The sequence below is a fragment of the Sander lucioperca genome, chromosome 3, assembly GCF_008315115.2.
Source record: "Sander lucioperca isolate FBNREF2018 chromosome 3, SLUC_FBN_1.2, whole genome shotgun sequence".
Classification (NCBI taxonomy): Eukaryota; Metazoa; Chordata; class Actinopteri; order Perciformes; family Percidae; genus Sander; species Sander lucioperca.
The window spans coordinates 43,163,643-43,184,933 of record NC_050175.1 but is presented as its reverse complement, the minus strand read 5'-3'; positions in this window follow the sequence as shown (position 1 = coordinate 43,184,933).

The window sequence follows — 21,291 nt, the reverse complement described above, 5'->3', positions numbered from 1 at the left end:
AGACTTCAGATACAGTATTAGGGGACAACTAAGGCCTATGGCCTACGGTAGCCTTCACGCTTCAAAAAGCCGGTCTCTTGCTCTTTTCAATATCTTTTTTATTTTTCTGGGCGAAGAAGAAGACTCCTGTTCCTGAAATTTGGATTTTGAATACGTGTGGTCCTCCATGTTTCCTTCTTCAAACTTGCCGGGGCAGGGAAGCTACGATACCCATTAGCAGCATTAGCAGCACCTGTGAGTTTATCATGTGACAGCGAAAATGCAAAAGGCGGAGCAGTATGTCCTGTATGTCCCTTACCGGCTAACGTATTTCAAGATGGTGCATGAATATGGAGCGTCTACCCCAGTTCATGCGAATGCAAATGTAAAATCTCAAGCCAAAAGGAATACTTGGAATTGATGGTGGTGGTAAATATTCATGAAAAAGGACAAGTTTGTGAACGTGCAACACAGATTTTGATAATGAACAACTAAACACGTTACACACTGGACCTTTAATATTTCTAAGCCTTTACTCACGCAAAATCCAGTGTATCACAGACCACATCAGATCATCGGTAATCTATGAGCCTGTTTTACACTCTTTGACCAACTGGTGGTATTGTGAGCACATGAAGCCTCGAGAAATCAACCCTTTTGCGAACCAGTTTGCTGGAAAGCTTCATCTCGCCATCACTAACAACCGCAGTTTAGTTTGAGTTCGATCTTTTTAAGTTGCAGGTTTGAATAGTTAATTGTTAATTAACACTCACCTTTCCTCTGTTCCTTGGTCTGGTCCACCATTCTGGAATGTTTGGGGAGGAGCCGCCGAGCATTTCCTGTGTATTTATGCTGTTAATTATGTCATCACTGACATCATTGGACCAGTCCAATTGATGGGGGTTTCTCGTGCGTGGAGACAATCCATGTCTTTATTTGATGCATCTGAGAGGTAATTGGGGGGAGATACTTACCTCGTCAAGTGTCCTTTAATTGTGTAGAGGAGCACTATATAAGTCTAGCTGTGTGGAGATTTTTGTAATGTTAGAAATGTTTTGTCCACCTCTTGGAGATAGTGGGGCAGTACAAAGCCCTATATAGCTCAACGGTACCCGTCCACTTTATCTGGTTCCAGGAATGGTTTTCCCCGTTCAATATCTCCATTGATGTTTCATTAAATGCTTATTTAAAGAGTTTTAAGCCTGGAAACAAGCCAACCAGCTCCGAGATGAATCATGACCATAAAACATTTGATTCGGCGCAAAAAAACATTTTGAAAACTGCAAAAAAGGCAAAGCGACAAGACTGTGTTCAGGAAATACCATAGACTTCAACGGTAGCAGCACGCTAGCTGTTCGCGATTCCACGGTTTCCGTAAATATTTCCATGGTAACAGCGAGCTCCACCAATCAGATACGTTGCTGTTGTGCCTAGGGTTGTGGGTAGAGGTTAGATTCTCTGCCCGTGCCCGAACTGGCCCATGGGTCGGGTCGGGACGACATTTCCCGCCACTATCCTCGGGCCGGGCCGGGCCCTTGATCAAGCATTTGATTTTTTTTAATCATTACTTTATTAGCCTAATTGGGTGGGGAGAAAGCTATGCCACAATCATGCACAGCGTCTCCTCCACTCGCACGCATCACACCGAGCCTGCTGTGCTGTATTGTGTAGTTGAAGTGCAACATGGAGCTTGAAGATGTAATGAAAAAAATAAAAACAGGAGAATTAGCCTACCTTTGAGCAAGTTTGGAGGAAAGTCGGAGGTATGGAACCATTTTAAACAAGTCGGGGGCAGTGACAACATATGTGTTGGCTTTGTCGAGTGCATTAAGTGTGGCATGCTGCTCGCCTATGACAGCAAAAAAACGGGGACGATGAACCGACACATGAAGCAGGCTCACCATGGCAGAAAAGATGATAGTCAGCCTTCAACGTCCTCTTTTGTTACTTCTCCAAGCATAGCCCTTCTAAACAGATTTCTGTAGTTCAAACAACTCGGAATTGTAGTTTAGGAACGTCAGTTATAACGGCCCAGGTTTTAAAAAAAATGTTGGGTTTAAATCGGGCTCGGGCTCATAATTACAGTTAATGTGTCGGGCCGGGCCAGGCTCGGACACAACGTGCATTGTTATTTTTGCTTAAGTTTTCTTTTGATGGTTTCAAGTTTTTTTCATTTATATGTGTAGTTGGCACACTGTAAATAGATATGCACTCGTTGGAATTCAAGAAGTCTGCCATCCTATCATTTTCTGACCCTCTGGCTACTTTACACGACAGTGTCATTGTGGACAACAACCGACGTGGCATCTGGGCTTCACAATGTCTTGGCAGAAATTATTATTATTAAGCCTTTCACAACGAATTCCGTCATGTCCCTGACGTTGGTCAGTAGGAGCACAGAGAGCTCTGCCGCACACAACTGTAAACATGGCAAAGCAACAAGAGGAATGATGATGGGACATGTTTTTTCTCTTTTTTTAGGCTTTGGATGTCATTGTTTACAATGGATACTTTTCTATTCTTCTTCCTGTTAGTTGGTTCCTAGCACCTCCTTCCTGATGACATCATGTCAAGCGATGATTGGTCCGGGACCAACGTGTACTGTATGTTGGGTACACGTAGGGGTACAGATCAGATTATTGGCATATTATCAAAGATGTTTATCAATATTAATAAAGTTATGAATATGGTTATTAATAACTTTATCAAATCAACAAACAATCAAAACGGGGCACCACCCTGAAACTTCAGGGGCCAATATTGAACTGTGGAATAGTCTCATTTGTCAGTGGAAGGGTGAAATCCGAGCACTGACCTGTGTTTAACCAGCAATTAATACAATAAGTATACAAATAATCACAAACAACTGCTAATTAACGTATAGTAGAATTTATTAAAATCAAAATTATCAATGGCCAATCAATAATCCTTTAAGCAATTAAAACCAATATACGTTTCTTTTAAGTACAACAAAACAAAGCAAAACAAAACAGCATGTGGGAGACCCTGTGTGTGTGTGTGTGTGTGTGTGTGTGTGTGTGTGTGTGGGTGTGAGAGAGTGAGTGTGAAAGAGTAGGGGGTGACGAGGTGTAGTCTAGCCAAAGACTACAAAAATGGCTACTCTTGTGAGCTGCACAAAACTGTTTCACCCCAAGAGGGCGGTATTGATAGGCTAGGCCTAAGATTAGCCGTTAGCTCATTCAGGCTAAGCTATGTGCTAACAACAATAGGCTAGCTGCTAAGCTAACGTGTCTGCACACGTGTGGCTGACCAGAGGGAGACACACAGGAGCGCAGAACTGTGGAGCGGTGCGCGCTCTGCAGTTTATGTGACTCGCTGTTGGCCAGCTGTTCACCTTAGCGCGTGTGTGTAACTAGCTATGTGTTCATATATGTGTGTGTGAGAGAAAGGTTAGAGAAGTAGGAAAGAAAGATATATATATATACTTGGATCTAACAGTACCTAAAACTCCTCAGCAGTGGGAGAAGCAGAAAATAGCATTTACAGCCTGAACAAGCTAGCTACATATTCAACACAACATATCAACAATGCACCGTGATCAGAGTACATTCACAGAATAGATTTGACTCAGCGGTCACAATCATAGATTAATACATTACACGCGCAGCAGTAGCGCTGTATTAATCAGATCACATTAATGGTAACACAAAGTAGCAGCAATAGCAAATTACTCATTAATAAAACACACTATGTATCTCTGCCCAGACGTAAGCCTTCTTACTGTGTGTTCAGTCCGTTTGTCCGTAGGTTTCCACGAAAGAAACGGGGGTCCGTGTCTGCTCGTCAGCAGATCAGAGGAAGCTTTCCTTCCAAAAAGAGCAGACGGAAGGGAGCTAGAGTCGACTTGAGAAGACAAACGTTGTTTCCTTCTCCTGCAGATATGAAAACACTGGCGAGTGGTTTCAGAGGATCCACGGTGCTCCCAGCACCGAAATTAAATCCACTTTGTTTCAAAAATGGAAGTTTTAGCACAAACTTGTCGTGCTGACCTGTCGTCAACTGGAGTTGAGGTGGAAAGCATTTGTTTCTGTGTGTCATGCTGTAGTGACCAAAGTCACAGGGCAAAGACGAGAAGTGGGGGGTGACATGGAGTTTTATAGCTCAGGCCACCAGACCTGGCTCCATGCTGGTTTTATGGTACCTCTGAACCAATGGGAGAGTCAAAGTGAAGCTGAATGTGTCGAACCTTATCTGCAGGCCCCTCCCTGACGCCATTTTGCGTCTTTCTTAGCTCCTTTCCTTCATTTAGGAGTTTGGAGCAAGGGATGTGGACTTTACCGTAGGCCAAGATCCTTTGTCTGAAAGACCACATGGTCTCTGGGTCTTTTGTCTTTGAGTCACATGTTGACTGAAAACCCTTTGCTTGAAAAAGATAATGTTTAACCTCCTCGACGGTCCCAACATGTAACTGTCATGTCTCTCTGCCAAGTCACAGCAAGAATATATGACTCTATAAAGGCCTAATCTGACGCAGTAACCATCGTTAACAGACAAAAATATTGTGCAGTCTGAATCCGGTATAACAGAAATACACTGATGTAAATTCACTCACTCACATAAGACACTTTAAAACTCTCAAACTTAAGTACCAACTAATACTATTATATTGGGTTGGGAACCGGAGGGTCACAGGTTCAAGTCCCGTACAGACCAAAGTACGGAGTGTGGATTGGTAGCTGGAGAGATGCCATTTCACCTCCTGGGCAGCCCACTCACTCTGCACATCTCTCCATTTGTGCATGAATAGGTTCTGAGCATGTGTGTGTAGTAATTCAGGCCTGTGTGTAGTGATTTCTAACAAACTGAGTGTACATTGTAATGGATCAATAAAAAGTATAAATTAAAAATTAATTAAATTAATACACCTATCATCTCCTACTAACCCAATGGATCTCCTGGATCCTAAAGTCCCACACTATACAATAGTGATGAAGGAACATGTCATGGGTGACTCATGGATGTGTCTTACATTGATTTTTTTAGGACAACAATGGAGCACTATGGCTTTATTGGGCTTTGGACACACACACACACACACACACACACACACACACACACACACACACACGCACACACACACACACACACACACACACACACACACACAATAATGTACTTGTTGGTAGGATTGTTGGTTTTGGTCTTATCATGAGATTTGCTGTTAATAAGAATATCACCAGACTTATCCTTCAGTTCTTGGGTACAAAAAATAAGTACATGTATATATATAGATCATATTATGTGTCTGTTCATTGGATCCCTCTCTGGCCATAGACTCCTGGGCGATGATCTTTGACCTTTTTCCATTTTGATGCTGTGAGCGGTTTTGGTTTGGTGTTCACATACATCTGATGTCTGTTTGCTGTGTTCATTCAGGCTCTTGTGCAGGGCCATTACACCGATGTAGTTCCCCACAGCAGGGCCAGAGTAGCCTGCTTAGGGACTAAAAAATGTCTTTAAAAAACTTTTTTTAAAGGTCCTGCTGCTTTTTGGATGCTTTTATATAGACCTCAGTGGTCCCCTAATACTGTATCTGAAGTCTCTTTTATATAGACCTTAGTGGTCCCCTAATACTGTATCTGAAGTCTCTTTTATATAGACCTTAGTGGTCCCCTAATACTGTATCTGAAGTCTCTTTTATATAGACCTTAGTGGTCCCCTAATACTGTATCTGAAGTCTCTTTTATATAGACCTTAGTGGTCCCCTAATACTGTATCTGAAGTCTCTTTTATATAGACCTTAGTGGTCCCCTAATACTGTATCTGAAGTCTCTTTTATATAGGCCTTAGTGGTCCCCTAATACTGTATCTGAAGTCTCTTTTATATAGACCTTAGTGGTCCCCTAATACTGTATCTGAAGTCTCTTTTATATAGACCTTAGTGGTCCCCTAATACTGTATCTGAAGTCTCTTTTATATAGACCTTAGTGGTCCCCTAATACTGTCTCTTTCCCGAAATTCAGCCTTGGTGCAGAATTACAGCCACTAGAGCCAGTCCCACAATGAGCTTTCCTTAGGATGTGCCATTTCTGTGTCTGTAGCTTTAAATGCTATTGAGGAGGAGAGAGGGGGGGGCAAGGTGGAGGGTGGGGGTGTGGCCTTGACCAGCTTGCCATGGGCAAAGCAGAAAAAGGGGAGGTAACCTTTCCCCTTATGACGTCATAAAGGCAAGATTCCAGATGGGCCCATCTGAGCTTTCATTTTCTCAAAGGCGGCGCAGGATACCCAGGGCTCGGTTTACACCTATCACCATTTCTAGCCACTGGGGGACCATAGGCAGGCTGGGGGAACTCATATTAATGTTAAAAAAAACCTCATAAAGTGAAATTTTCATGCCATGGGACCTTTAAATGTTTGAGTAACCACAAACCATTTTGGGTAAACTTGTAACAGTTTCCATTCACATGAGCATTAGTATTACTGAGATACGAAGCCAGCTAAGACACAGAGACACATCTGAAACAATCATCGGGTAGGAACACTAATCTGTTCTATGCAGATCTTTTTTTCACATAGTACTTTGTGTTTCCAAAAACTGGCTTTGTAAAAAATGTGGTAAAGCAGCAAAGCAGGGTTAAAGGTGGCATAGAGTGGCACCTTGGGGGAAACTGGTGCATTACAAAGCAGTTCTGAAGTACTGAAAGGTAGGTAATTGGACAATGTCCCTTTAAAAAGCAGTAAGGGGAGGAAGAAGTGTGGGACATAAATGTTTAGTGCCTTTACAGAGGAAGAGTACAGAGCTACGGCGATAGGAGGCAGCGATATAACAGGGTGAGGGTTTAAAGGAGTGTAAAGGCAGCTCAGTGGAACATAATCCAAGAGGCCTTTTGTTCTCTTTGCAACGTGATACTGTTGGTTCATAAAAAGGCACTTCAATTGAGTGAGTGTATTGAGTGGGTGCATGAATTTGATTTCATTCCAAACGGCATTTCTAATACGTATTCCGCTCAGGTGTCACCAAAGATGAAGTACAATTAAGGGACATCAATCTGATGTACCATTCTGCGCAGAGAAAACTGAAAAACACTGAAAACACTAGAGCTGAAAATAATGGCGCCAAGAAGAATACTTGCATTAAAGCCCTCGATTTTACAATATTTGCTCTTCATATTACGCATACAAGAGATTCCCACCTGGGAGCAAGGATGCCTTTTAACAGGCAATGCCAATGAATGTTGCCTGCACCTAACGTGACACAGATTTCTCTCCTGGTAAAAGCTTCAATCCAAAAGTCCCCCTTTTACTGCACCTCAGATATCATCATGAATGTTTCAGAGCCAGCAACACAATATAGAAACAAATGGCAAGGATAAATACACAATACTCCCTGCAATGGGGATAAGGCCCCCCGAAATATGTTTTGGAAACATAATCAGCATCATAGCAGCTCTGTGTGTCTGTTTACATTGTGGCCACTACCATCGCTCTCCTCTCCTCCAACAAACAAGAGAACGGGGGCTGGGATGGAGGAGAGGAATGATATAAAAAAAAAAAAAAAAAAAAGCTGGAAATATCTTTTGCATATTATTTTAAGTAACTGTTCAAATTTCATTTCAGAATGGTAATCCACAAAACAAATATGTAGCGGCATATTTTAAAAAGGGAGGCTCTGCTCGCTTCAATTTCCTATTGTGGCGTTCGGCGTGTGTTTGCTCTTTGTGTCTGTTTGAATTGATTTGCACAGCTCGGCAGACAAGGGCTGAATGCTCAGACCAAGAATCCATAATTTCATATGATCTGATAGTTCTGCAGTATTAGATTGATTTTTTTTTCTCCCCCTTCTTCCTCTCTCCCGCTCTTTGGTGTTGATGTTAACAAACAAGCCGAGGTACCTGAGCTCATGGATCCAGAGGAGAGCAAAGAGAGGCATTCTGTTCAAGCTAAGGTGATAATGTGGAGACGGGGGGACATGTTTGTTTGAGGAAGGGGATATGTTTGTTATGTGTTGTCTTCTGAGGAGGTACTTCCCATCTAGCCTATTTAGCTGGCGGGCTGTGGTGTCTGCAGCCGCACAATATCCAGGACTGGAGGCTGCTTATCTACAGCCGGTTAGGTCTGCACGGTATGCTGCTGTTACTTCATATGCACAAGTGTTGTAGTCCTGATGGCTAACAGAAGATGATTGGATTAGATTTTGGTTGTGATGGAAAATAAGCCATCCACCCACAATACTAGGTCTGTAAGAGGGAACTAGAGACAGTAACATGCTAATCTGTACACTCACTTACATTCGCCGTAGTCTAAAACGACTAAGACTAAGACGTTTCATTTTCAGGATAGTTTAGGTGCCGCCAGAGGTTATGCCGGATGTCCCTCATTTTCAGCCGATGTCCCTCACCTTCCGCTTTCTTTCGTGTTGGCGCTCTAAACACAAAAATTTCTCATCACACGCTCGACAGCCATATTAATTCCAGAGCTCACCTCCCTACGTACACATGTTCCACCAAAACAACTTCCTTCCCGAGGCTATTTTGCAGAGGCACCGTTGCTGCGTCCAGCGCTTAGCACCGCCCAAGACGATTGTGATTGGTTTAAAGAAATACCAATGAACCACAGCATGTTTTTCTCCCATGCCGGAATGCTGTGTGGACTAGGCGATAATAAGGAGTCAACGCACATTCCTTTCAACGCCTCTAAATTTTATAACGTGCGATTAACACACGCGTTCTGTGATTTGGGCCTAGGGCCGCTCCGTGGTTTGGGAAATCAGGAAGCGATGGAGCAGTAACCAGGGCTTAAAGTGGGCCGGAACGATCCGGAACGACGGTGTTCCAGCAGCTTTGATTCATAAGTAAATTAATCGAATTGGCAGTTTCCTACATCAGTGTTTCCCGTTCGTTTAAAATAACGCCAAATATCCATTCCAGTGTTTCTTTTATTCACTCTCAGCAGCGCACCACCACGAGTCCATGAACAAGGCGGGAGCGTGCCTATGTTCCCACAGCCCTATGTTCCCACATTTCTAAGATATTTTTCCAAAATTAGGCCCTATGTTCCAATATTTCCTTTTTCTAATTTTTTTTATCAGATTTTATCCCCCTAACCCTAACCCCTAACCCTAAAAAATGGAGGATAGGGCTTAAATTCTTAAAATAATTTTTAGAAAAATCTTAGAAATGTGGGAACATAGGCTTGTGGGAACATAGGGCTGACCCCAACAAGGCAAGTGTCTGTGATGAGTACACATGTCTGTTATAATAACAGGACAGGCGTGTACTACCTGGTAAAGTCAGTTGAACAGGTGAAGATCACGTTGTCGGTAGCCTACCGGTTACAAACTCGGCAGTGATCGCCACGGTAAAAGGCTGCAGATCCAGTGTTTTCAGTTGACTCCAAGGGGAGAAGATCAGGGCAATGCTGTGGCAGTTAACCTTGTCAAAGTTTGTTCTCAGTATGGCCCTGTATCAGGACCTTTTATAGGACCTGGTTGAACTGCAGTAGTGGTATGTAACTACTACTACTAAAGAACAACAAGTACTGTACTTAAGTACAAATGTTGAGGTACTTGTACTTTACTTGAGTCTTTCTTTTCATGCCACATTCTACTTCTACTTCGCTACATTTCAGAGAGAAATATTGTACATTTTACTCCACTACATTCATTGCTTGTTCTAAGCGCACGCCGACAAGCGCCTGGCGCAGGTGCGTTTAGGGCGTGTCCAAATCCACTTTTGCTAGTTTGACGGTGGAAAAAAGGGTCCGTGCACCGGGCACATGGTTCAACAGGGTCGTACTTAGTGTCTTCATTAATTCATAGGTGTGTTTTGGGCGTAACATGCAATAAACCAATCAGAGATCATCTCCCATTCCCTTTAAAAGCCAGGCGCGTTTGGACCTTGGAGCATTGCTATTATGATGGAGGATTTGCACCGTAATATTTTTATTTTTAATCTTCTGCATGTGTGTGTGCTGCAGCGCTTCCCTGTGTGTGTAACAGGCATAGTGTGTGTGTGCTGTGCACGAGCCTAGACGCATTTTGCTAATTCGCTGTTAAAACAACAATGAAATGCTGCGTTATTGACTTTAGACCTGGTTTTTGTTGGTCAATGGCGCGATCACTTCCCGCTGCCTCAAGATAGCAATACGCCAGAATGCACCTGAACACACCTCCCTGTAAGACCAGCATGCCCATGGGCGCACAGCTGGGTGCAGGTGCATTTGCTATTTAAACGACGCGGGCGCTGGACGGGAAATTGACGACTGCGCCGGTCTTAAACTAGCAAAGACACTCGCGTCAGGCTTTGTGCTGCGCCAGGGGCAAAATAGGGCCCTAGATGTTTTCACACTCACCCTGAATTGGCCTTAATAAAGGGTATTTGAACTGAACTGAATTGAGGATCACAATATAAAGTATGTACAGTATGTATTTACATGTGGCAGTAGTGAACAATGGTATCTGAGAGGCTGCAGTCAAGTAATGTTCTCCTGCTGCAAAATGGAAAGACTAAGATCTCTTACAGCCCTGACAAACAGTGCCTTATCAAGAGAACTGAACAGCAGGGGAAATGCATGTTGCATGATTTATGTGAGGCAAAACAAGAATAAAACATATTTGCACTGTGCACTGAAACAAATGAGGTTTCACTCTATATTGGGAAAATCAATACAATAACAGGCTCTTCGCACCCTGTGTGCATGCGTAATAAGCACTACATCCCGCACTGTTACAGTACGCTCAGGATACAGCCGGCAAAAAGTTACGTATTATGATATCAGTAACCTTTTTTTCTCTCGTTTTAAACTCCAATCTCGAGCCTCTCGTTTGGGATTTGGTTTGAAGAGTGGGATGTTAAGTACTAAAACTACAGTTCAGAAGAGGCTTATGTTAAAAGAGTCATCCTGAGACACCCACCGCCTTAAAAAGTGTGTGTGTGTGTGTGTGTGTGTGGGGGGACAGAGAACTGTGATGCTATCACCTCTCTCTCCCCCCCCTGCACACACACACACACACCCCATCCATCCCTACCTGCCGTCAACTTGCATGCACCTGTCACAGACTTATACAAATACCTATAGCTGCTGCCAGACGGGCAGGCAGGCAAACACCTCAGAGGGAGGACTGTGGGTGGGCAGGTGTGTAGGTGTGTTTGAAAAGAGCGCGAGAGAGAGAGAGAGAGAGACAGAGGGGGGGAGGGGGGGGGGGGGGAATCACAGAGAGTGACTCTAAGGCAGAGAAAGAAAATAAGTCAATGATAGAGAGAGAGAGAGCGAGAGAGATGGGGATAGAAAAGAGCGATTAGGTTGCAAAGCGGTAACATCCTCCGAGCGTTCCCCTATCAGTGGGCGACAAAGCGGAGTGAAGCCCAGGTATTAGCCTTCCCTCTCTCTTCCTGTCTCTCTCCCCCACTCCCCCCACCACCCCATTCTCCCGCCGCGTACCTCCTCTACCTGCCGCCGTCTGTTTTAAGCCATTCCTTCAACGCGACATGTCAAACAAGCCTGAAATCCCTGCTAATACTAGTTAGCCCTGAAACACTGATCTTACTGTTTGGCTTTTAGCTTAGACAAGTCCCCCACCCCCACCTCACCAACCACGAGGGGAATAAAGTTAAGGAGAAAAAGAAAAAAGTGTTTTGACAGTGACTTTACATTTTGAGCTCATTAAATTCCCGGATCTGTCTCACTTCTACCTGGATCTTTTTTTTTTTTTTTTTCAGAGATAAGCCAAATTAATATGAACTCGCCAGGGCTGGGTTTTAAATGCTTTGTGTTATCCAAAGCCCCGCGCTCCATCTCCATCTCCCTCTCGCTCGCACACTCTCAAAGTTATCACGGGGCTCGTGATAGCCTTTAAACAAGCAAGGTGAAGTGCTTTAATTAAAACGAGCAGCGTTCCATGGGAAAAAGGGAAAGGGAAACGGAGAAGGGGCGAGTCTTCATAATTCATCATACCGAAGGGGCTTTCCCACCGGTGGCTAAAGGAAGAGGAAGAGGAGCTAAACATCTCTTAAGTAGAGGCATAAAAGATGGCCACTTTAAAGAGATCCACAGCTTTTTAAAGGGATGCACGGCTTCCCGTGCGCAGAGCACACACCTCGGAGACAGAAAAAGAAAGCCTTTTGATGTATGGCGGCTTATAGGACACAGTAAACTCTCCCTGCAGAAATCTGGCATGTGCAGTAGTGGAATGTAACTAAGTACATTTACTCAAGTCGTGTACTTAAGTACACATTTGAGGTACTTGTATTTTACTTGAGTCTTTTCTTGTCATGCCACTTTCTAGGCTACTTCTACTCCGCTACATTTCAGAGAGAATTATTGCACTTTTTTACTCCACTACATTAATCTGACAGCTTTAGTTACTACTTACTTTACACATTAAGATATTTGCACACAAAACACATAGTTTATGAAATATGATGTTTTATTATTAATTAAAACTACCCGACAATATAACGGCCTACAAGTCCAGCGGAAATGATTAGACCAAGACATAATTGACAGAAATGTTTGGATCGTTTTACACTCTAATACTGTAAGTATATTTTTCTGATGACTTACATACTTTCACTTGACTAGTATTTTCAATGCAGGGCTTTTTTTACAGTGCGGTATTAGAACCTTTACTTAAAGTGCTCATATTATGCTTTTTGGCTTTTTTCCCTTTTCTTTATTGTGTTATATATCTTTTTTGTGCATGTAATATGTTTACAAAGTGAAAAAGCCCAAAGTCCACCCCAAAGGGACTTACCATCTCCAACAGAAAACACTGTTCACCAACTGCTCCAAACAGCTCTATTGTAGTCCAGGCTTTACTTCCATAACACACGCTCAGTAGCGGAGTGGCAATCGGGAGAGTGGGCCGGTAGTGTTTCGAGGCCGCGAGGGCCGGTCTGATAATTGTTATACATTGCAAGTTCTTAGCAACACCATCCGGCGGCCTGGTGTGCAGCCGCTGCCTGCTGGTCAAACTGTGCAGCCTCTGCTCAACCCGTACGGCGGGCCGCAGCAGCCTCTTATTAAAATACAAACACAGGCTAATCAGAAAGCACTAACGAAGTGCAGGTCACAACCATGTCTAGGATTTTCAGAAATATAAGGGGATCAGTGAGCGGCCCCTCCACAAATGGCATAGCCCTGGTCGGCCTATGACGTAATGCCGTCGAACACCTCTTTTTTTTTCTCCTCGTCACGTTTGGAAGTCTATCGGTAATGTTAACAGACAGTGTGTGACTCTAATGATGGAAATTCAAAAAAGAAAAGGGAAAGGTGGGCGCTGAGAAGTTGTTCATTGTGTGTTGTTCATTCATTCACACCCTTATTCACACAGAAGTGAGATGTCTCACTCTGTAGCTAAAACAGAGAGCTCAACACACAGGGGGAAAAGAAAAGAGGAGCTGCAGCAATGTGCAGTACAACACATATATGGTGTTTTTTGAAAATTAAAGCATGTAAACCTATTCTGGTACAACCTCTAAACACAATTATAAACCTAAAAATTAGCAAAATATGAGCACTTTAAGTAAAGAATCTGAATACTTCGTCCATCACTGCACATATGGCTGGTATCTCTCTAAAAGGTAGTGACACGAAATTAAGATTCAAAATGGGTCTGTGTGCTTCTTCTGATGTTAAGTGCAATGGTGCACTTAACATCAGGGACAGCCCCCTATGCAGGCCATGTAAATCAGTCTGCGCTATATTGCTCCAAACTTTATGCAATATACCCTCAGCTTTCATTGCTTCTGTAATGCACATTTACATACTACACAAACATAAACGGGTAGCAGCATGTCCACACACACGCAGTACACACACACACACACACACACACGCACACACACACGCGCACACATAAGAAATCTATTGAGTGTATTTCTCCTTGCCAATGATTTTTTTTTTCCCTGACTCAAAGATAATACAATTCCTTTTTTTTCTTACTTCCTTACAATACATCTTTCAGTTCTGCCTTTTGCGTGCATGAAATTCATTTTCTAATGGAAATATTTGTTTTGTAAATCAAATATGTATTATGCACAGAATGCAAAGCACAAATTAAATTATGTTAATGAAATGAAAGAGATATGAAATGCATATTTCATGGACAAAACATAACCCTGCCGAACAGCCATTTCTTGATAAAATCTTTAAACACAATCTCATTCGGAGAAAGACATATTGCCATGGCAGATAGCACCTCATTAAAATGGTCTCCTTTAATATCAGTGCTTAGTATATATGGGATTGTAAATAACCACTGGGGAAGAGGAACCAATAATGAAATACTGTCTTTAATAGCTTGCCATTGATGTCAGCATAAAAAGCCTACTAGAGGAATATTGGAAATTGGGTGTGCACACACATATAGTCAAAAGCTGTAAATGATTGCATATTTAAATAGAGCTGACTAAGGAAAAGATGATATAGATATTAGTAATAGGCAGAAAATTATGCTGACCTTACATAATTTCACACACAAAAAAAGCCCAGACTGTTTTAAATTTTATATTGGTTACACTTAATGAATAATAGATTCTGTAGCTGTTGTGCAGTCCATGATGTTAATAAAAGCCTAAGAATAGGAGCCCTTCTCTGCCCGGTCGACTAGCAAATGAACTAGACTGGCTTTTCAGCAGAAATAAATACAGCAATAAATACAAAAGGAGGGGGACAGGGTGATGGGGAGCTGGGGGGGGGCAAAGAAAACGAGCGAAAACAGGGAAGAGAGAGAAAGAAGAAAGATACGGTAATAGATAGAGGGAGGAAAGTGTAAATAGACTGAGGGAAACATGGAGACGAGGCAGAGACGAACAACAGCAGGCAAATGGGAACCTTGCTGCAGCATGATGGAGGGTAGCTGAGGCTTGTAACTGGACTTCACCGAGGCTATACGTAGAGTTCAACAGTGACCGCCCACTTTGTTAACGGCATCTTTGTTTTTCTCCGTTCAATATCAATATACATCAATATAATGAACAAAAATGAACAGTATCTTAAAATAATCTGCACAGTGTTATAAACATGACTTACTGGGAAGAAGGCATCGTGGGTCAATCCCTATAAAAAGAACCAGGCACATATTTTAAAGGGGAAGAACACTAAACCAAAGTACACAAAGATACCCTGGAAATCCAGAGTTCTCGTGAGAGCACAATTTGAATTTGCTCAGCGAGTCTCTCTGTCATTCAGTAATGATGCTCATTAACTATGCCCTTGTAGCTGAGCTGCACCAATCACATCGGTGTATCTGATATAGGCGGGCCAGAGGCGAGCTAAACAGATGACGACAGCGCTGCGACATCGAAGTCATTGGTAAAAATTGCAAGATGGCTACGGATGAACACCAGTTGTTTGAAACGGATTTGACCGCTACAATGAACGAGTTAGACTTGGCTTTTTATCTAAAAGAGGAACAGAAGACGGCGCTCAAATCATTCCTTTGCAAGAAGGATGTTTTTGCTGTTTTGCCGACCGGATACGGCAAGAGTTTAATCTAGCAGTTAGCTCTGCTGGTAGCTAAGAGTTTAATCTAGCACAGGGGTCACCAACACGGTGCCCGCGGGCACCAAGTAGCCCCCAAGGACCACATGAGTAGCCCTCAGGCCTGTTCTAAAAATGAAAATTGAATATTGATATTATCTGTTTCCCACCTTGTTAAGTCATTGTTGATAATTATTGTGAGAAATCATTAACGTGATCAGTGTCTTCACATAGATGAGAATCATTAATCATTAATAATCATATATAACTAAAGGCAAACTCAGCAAATTTGTTATTTCAGAAGAGTGTATCAAACTGGTAGCCCTTCGTATGACTCAGTACCCATGAAGTAGCTCTCAGTTTCAAAAAGGTTGGTGACCCCTGATCTAGCAGTTAGCTCCGCTGGTAGCTAAGAGTTTAATCTACCAGTTAGCTCCTCTGGTAGCTAAGAGTTTAATCTACCAGTTAACTCCGCTGGTAGCTAAGAGTTTAATCTACCAGTTAGCTCCGCTGTTAGCTAAGCGTATAGGTACGCTCTGGATACGTCACCCCGTGTATTGTTGTGATTGGTCATAGTGTTATCCAATTGCGTGCAGTGAGATTTTCAAATGCATGCTTGGTGCCGCCCCTCGAGTTGGGCCATTTTCATTACTCATTGCCAGACCCTTAATCTTTCAGATTTGGGTCTGGATTTCCAGGCTAACACAAAGATACACTTCTGGCAAATGGCAAGTGGAAGCATTGATAACCATGTTACACCTGGAAACAAGCCAACCAGCTTCAGAATGAATCGTGACCATAAAACATTTGATGCGGCGCAAAATAACATTTTGAAAAAGGCAAACAAAGGCAAAGGTACAAGACTGTGTACACTTCAGTGCTAACAGCTCGCTGTAGCCGTTAGCTGTTGCGCTTAGGATTAGTGTATTTCTCCATAAGATTGGGAATAAAACATGTTCTTCTTAAAACAAAGTTTATTTCATATGGACTTCTAGCTTCTACAGGAGCAGAAACCTTCGTTTCACAACCTCACAGCTCGTGGTCAGTCTACCTCGGATGGTTTAGACATTATGGCTGATAATAATTATCCTTATGGAGAAAATAAATGGGATTTTTACTTCTCAAACCCCAGTGTTGAGCTTTATACACTCACTCACCAGTACATAAAGCATACATACAGTACATACATGTACTGTATCTTTAGAGTTTGACTATCAGTTTCAAATTAGAATTCAACATTTTAAGGAATACACCTATTTGTTCTTGCAGAGAGAAGAGATGGTCTACTGTATATCAATCTCATGTTAGGTAGCCTACGAAGCTACAGCCAGCAGCCGCTTAGCTTAGCTTAGCATAAAGACTGGAAACAAGGAAGCAGCAAGCCTGACAACTTGTTTTAATGTTCATATTTGAAGTTGCACAAACTTGGAAAAATGTGAACCCAAACTTAAAACAAATACGTGAAGCATACTGTAACAGACTAAATATTTATGGAAGCATTTTCATAAATATTAAATGAATACAAATTTGTAGTGGTTGAAAAAAGGGGCCACGGTTTTGTTTTAGTGTTTCATCACTGTTTTAAATATAGGCCGGTGAAGTGGTTTCTATTATTTTCACCACTTTCGAAACTGCAACAGTGTCAAAGTTGAAGTTGTCAACATTTTTCCAAGTTCCCCCATTGTACCCCAAACCATTCCTATAATTTTAAAAACATGCGCTACCATTTATACCACTCATATTTTTACTTCCAACAGTTCACCTATATTCATAACCAGGGGAATAAAGCAAGACAGAATAAAAAGATCAGTGGTCAGCTTGTCGCCACAGGGCTGAAACACGTGACAAACACAGCAGGGCCCATCACATAAATACAGTGATCTTGTTTTCCTGTTTTGATTCACTTATTTCAAATGTGCTGAATGCTAAATACATGATGTTTTCTATCAAGTAAATGGAATCTATTCTACTACAAGCTGACTTATTATCTTATTTTCACTGAGTGAATGGAACTTTCAAAGTCAAAGAGATGCATGATGATCATGGCCTGGAAATCCAGACAGAGAAAGATTCAGGGTCTGGCAATGAGTAATGAAAATGGCCCAACTCGATCTCACTGCACGCAATTGGATAACACTACGACCAATCACAACAATACACGGGGTGACGTATCCAGAGCGTACCCATATGCTTAGCTAACAGCGGAGCTAACTGGTAGATTAAATTCTTGCCGTATCCGGTCGGCAAAAAAGCAAAAACGTCCTTCTTGCAAAGGAACGATTTGAGCGCCGTCGTCTTCTGTAGATAAAAAGCCAAGTCTAACTTGTTCATTGTAGCGGCCAAAGCCGTTTCAAACAACTGGTGTTCATCCGTAGCCATCTTGCAATGTTTACTACTGACTTTGACGTCACAGCGCTGTCGTCATCTGTTTAGCTGGCCTCTGGCCCGCCTATATCAGATACACCGATGTGATTGGTGCAGCTCGGCTACAAGGGCATAGTTAATGAGCATCATTACTGAATGACAGAGTGACTCGCTGAGCAAATTCAAATTGTGCTCTCGCGAGAACTCTGGATTTCCAGGGTATGATGATCATGCCTAAACTTTAAATCATTTAGAAAATGCATAAAAATGCATGTCTCCCTCAGAAACAATACAGAGCGAGTGCCCGTATAGCTCATGGTTCAACTCCGACCTGCGGATCTTTGCTGCATGTCGTTCCCCCTCTCTCTCCCCTTTCATTTCTTCAGCTGTCCTGTCAAAAATAAAGGCCGAAAATGCCCCAAAAAATGTTTTAAAAAAAACAAACAATACATAGCAATCCGTAGGTTTTGTGGCAAAAAAAATGTAAATGCCTTTATTTAACACTCATCTTCATCAGGGTCATTGGCATCGCTGTCTGTTTCCCCCTCCCCTCCCCTCCCCTCCCTCTCCTCTTTGTCTTTTTCTATGGATATGTCACTTCCTGGTTTTGGTTCCTGGCACAGTACAGATGCAGACAATGACCCTGATGAAGACGTGAGTCAAAACGCGTAGGTCATTTTAAAATGCATTGCCATGTAAAATAGAGGCATTTTAAAGTTTTCACAAAGCCCACGGAGTGCACTGGGTTGTTTTTGAAGGAGACATGCATTTTTATAAATGTTAGAATTGAGCTCCCTTTCCATTCATGCAATGAGCCCTTCACTTGAGAGATAAATACAGTGCACCCGCAATATCCAAAGAGCAACCTGTGGTTGAATACAAGAAAAACCAAGCAGCGCTTCCACTCCTTCGTCTGCATTTAAAATAATATATATGTTTAGTTTGTAAAAGATGAAAAAGGGGGGAAAAAGTCAGTATATTTTTTTTTTGCAGCAAAGGTATTCCAACATCTAAGCATTTGTTAGGTGTATTGTAGCAAACACAACAAATCAGGACATATGGAAAACGTGAAGCTATAAAAGATTAATGCCAGGGTGCCATAGTGATTTCGAAGACCTTTTATCCTAAATAAAATCAGAGTCACACAAGGCTTCTCTCTCTAAACACACACACACACACACACACACACACACACACACACACACATACACACACACCTGGTTTTTGAATCTATGTTGTAACAAGGGCATGCATGGCTATTTCTAAACACCTTCCAATGTCACTGGAGTGCTTCATCCAGTAAAAAATAATCAGATTAACACTTTTTAATTGTGTTTTAGATAATTGTCATTCTGTTCCTCTCTTCATTCACAAAGGGGAGGCGTGTGCGACACACACGGGCAGAGACAGCGAGACATGGGAGGGGAAGGAAAGGCGAGCGTGGGATAGAGAGAGATAGAGAAGTCAAAGAGATGGGCGAAGCACTGAGAGATAATACTGTACTGTACCGACAGCACAAGGACCAGAATTCATTTTGATTTTGTTTCCATTTGTGGTGTTTGTGGCATGTTGCTGAACTATTCCTGCACTGCATTTCCCAGAAATCACTTGTCAATCAAATCATTCCAGCGCTGGGACATGCCTTTCTTTGGTTAGGTTTGATCTGCAGGGTGGCCTGTGTTTCTAATGGCTGTTTAGCACAGCATACTTTTATTCTCAAATAAAAGCTGGTATCCTGATACCAACTTAATGAGAATCGAAGAAATTGCTGAGGGTGTGCCGGGAGATGTTGTCTTTTGTTTTTCTTAAACATTACAGGAGAACCCCGGGCAATTTTTACCTGAATCTTGATCGCTAGATGTCTCCGAGTACTGTCGATAGGAAAAAAAACGAGCAAAATCGGTGCTAGCAAACTGGAGTTGCTGCAACTACGTCCAGAGCTCCCAGTTAGCTAAAATGCCAGTTGTCGGGGCATCTTATAAAGAGTGCCTTTTTGCCTCTTAACAGACACAAAATGCAATTAAAATGTCTGTGCAACATGAACAGGGCCCTTACGTGACAACAAGATGCGTTTTCAACTCAGACATTGTGAAGAAACCGTCTAAATTCAAAGTTTGTACTGTCGCCGACCTCGTTTCGATCCTGCCGGTAGCTAGCTCGGCCTGCTAGCTGCACAGCGGCATCCGGGATGAGGGGGTTCAGCCAGGTTTTGGTGATAATCATGACACAGCAGTTCCATGTGTAGTCCAGTTTGCTAGCACCAATTCTGGGTTTTTTTTCCTATCGACAGTACTCGGTGACATCTAGTGATCAAGATTCAGGTAAAAATTGGCCAGAGTTCTCCTTTAAAGGAAGTAAGTTCATGCTAAAATGAGTTAACCTGACTTTAACTGCAAACAATAACAAAACCTGTTGGCGGGATGGATCCCTGTACAATAAAAGCTCACATGGCTAATTCCTCAGCACTAATACATTATACAATAAATAATTCCAGTTGCTTCTACTTTCCCATTTTTTCAATCAGTTATAAGATACTGTCAACCAAACTTAACACTTTCTGCGGCTGTTTTACATTAACAACTTACAAGCAAAGTTACCTAGTGTAACTTTTGAGCCACTGTGAGGCGTTCAATGTGAAATATCTGTGCAGGATTAATTGGGTTTTATTTACGGTACTTTAAAATCGAAGGAAAAAAAATGGAAAAGTAGGACTGCAATACAGTATTTCAGTATTTCTCTTCATAATGTGCAGTTTTAATATTAATAATGTGTTTACAGCAGACATCTTAAATGGAAGGTTTTTAAAATCCATTCTTTTCCCGAGAATCAATATTTTTATTTATTTGTATACAAATGATTCACGTAAATGTTTTCTGTTTATAATATGAAATAATGTGAAAGCAGAAAATCCATGTTATGTACTTCTTTACAAATGAAATACATGGCAGACTGACGTGACGTGCATTCTTCTTAGAAAACAATTAGTCTCATGATATATTGTCTCTAGAAGTTTATTATTCAACTTTTGATTTTTCTCAAAGAGGGAAAAGAAAATCACAATGCTATCGAATCGCAGTACTTTTAGATACAACACAAATCCAATCGGCACCCATGCATCGTGAAATAGAACTGTAATTGGGCCTTAAAAGTTAGGCCCGACACGGCCCGAGCCCGACAGAATTTGGCCCGAGCACGACAAGTAAATTTTGATCGACAGCTTTTTAAAAGCTAGAACCCGTTTACAGCCCGACATTATTCAAATGTGCGCACGCACACAGCTCTTTTGCCTTTTGACAAGAATGAGTCATTTATACATTTTTTAACATCATTTATTCATGACTAACGTCGGCTATAGATCACTTGGAAGTTGGAACAAAAATAAAAAAAAGTCCTCCAGAGGCCAGCCTCCGTTTCACCTCCTCAGCATCCATTTTCGCGCTAATCGAAACGCATCACCTGACCTCTCATTTACCACGCAACCTGGAGCGATATGCATAGAAATTAAGA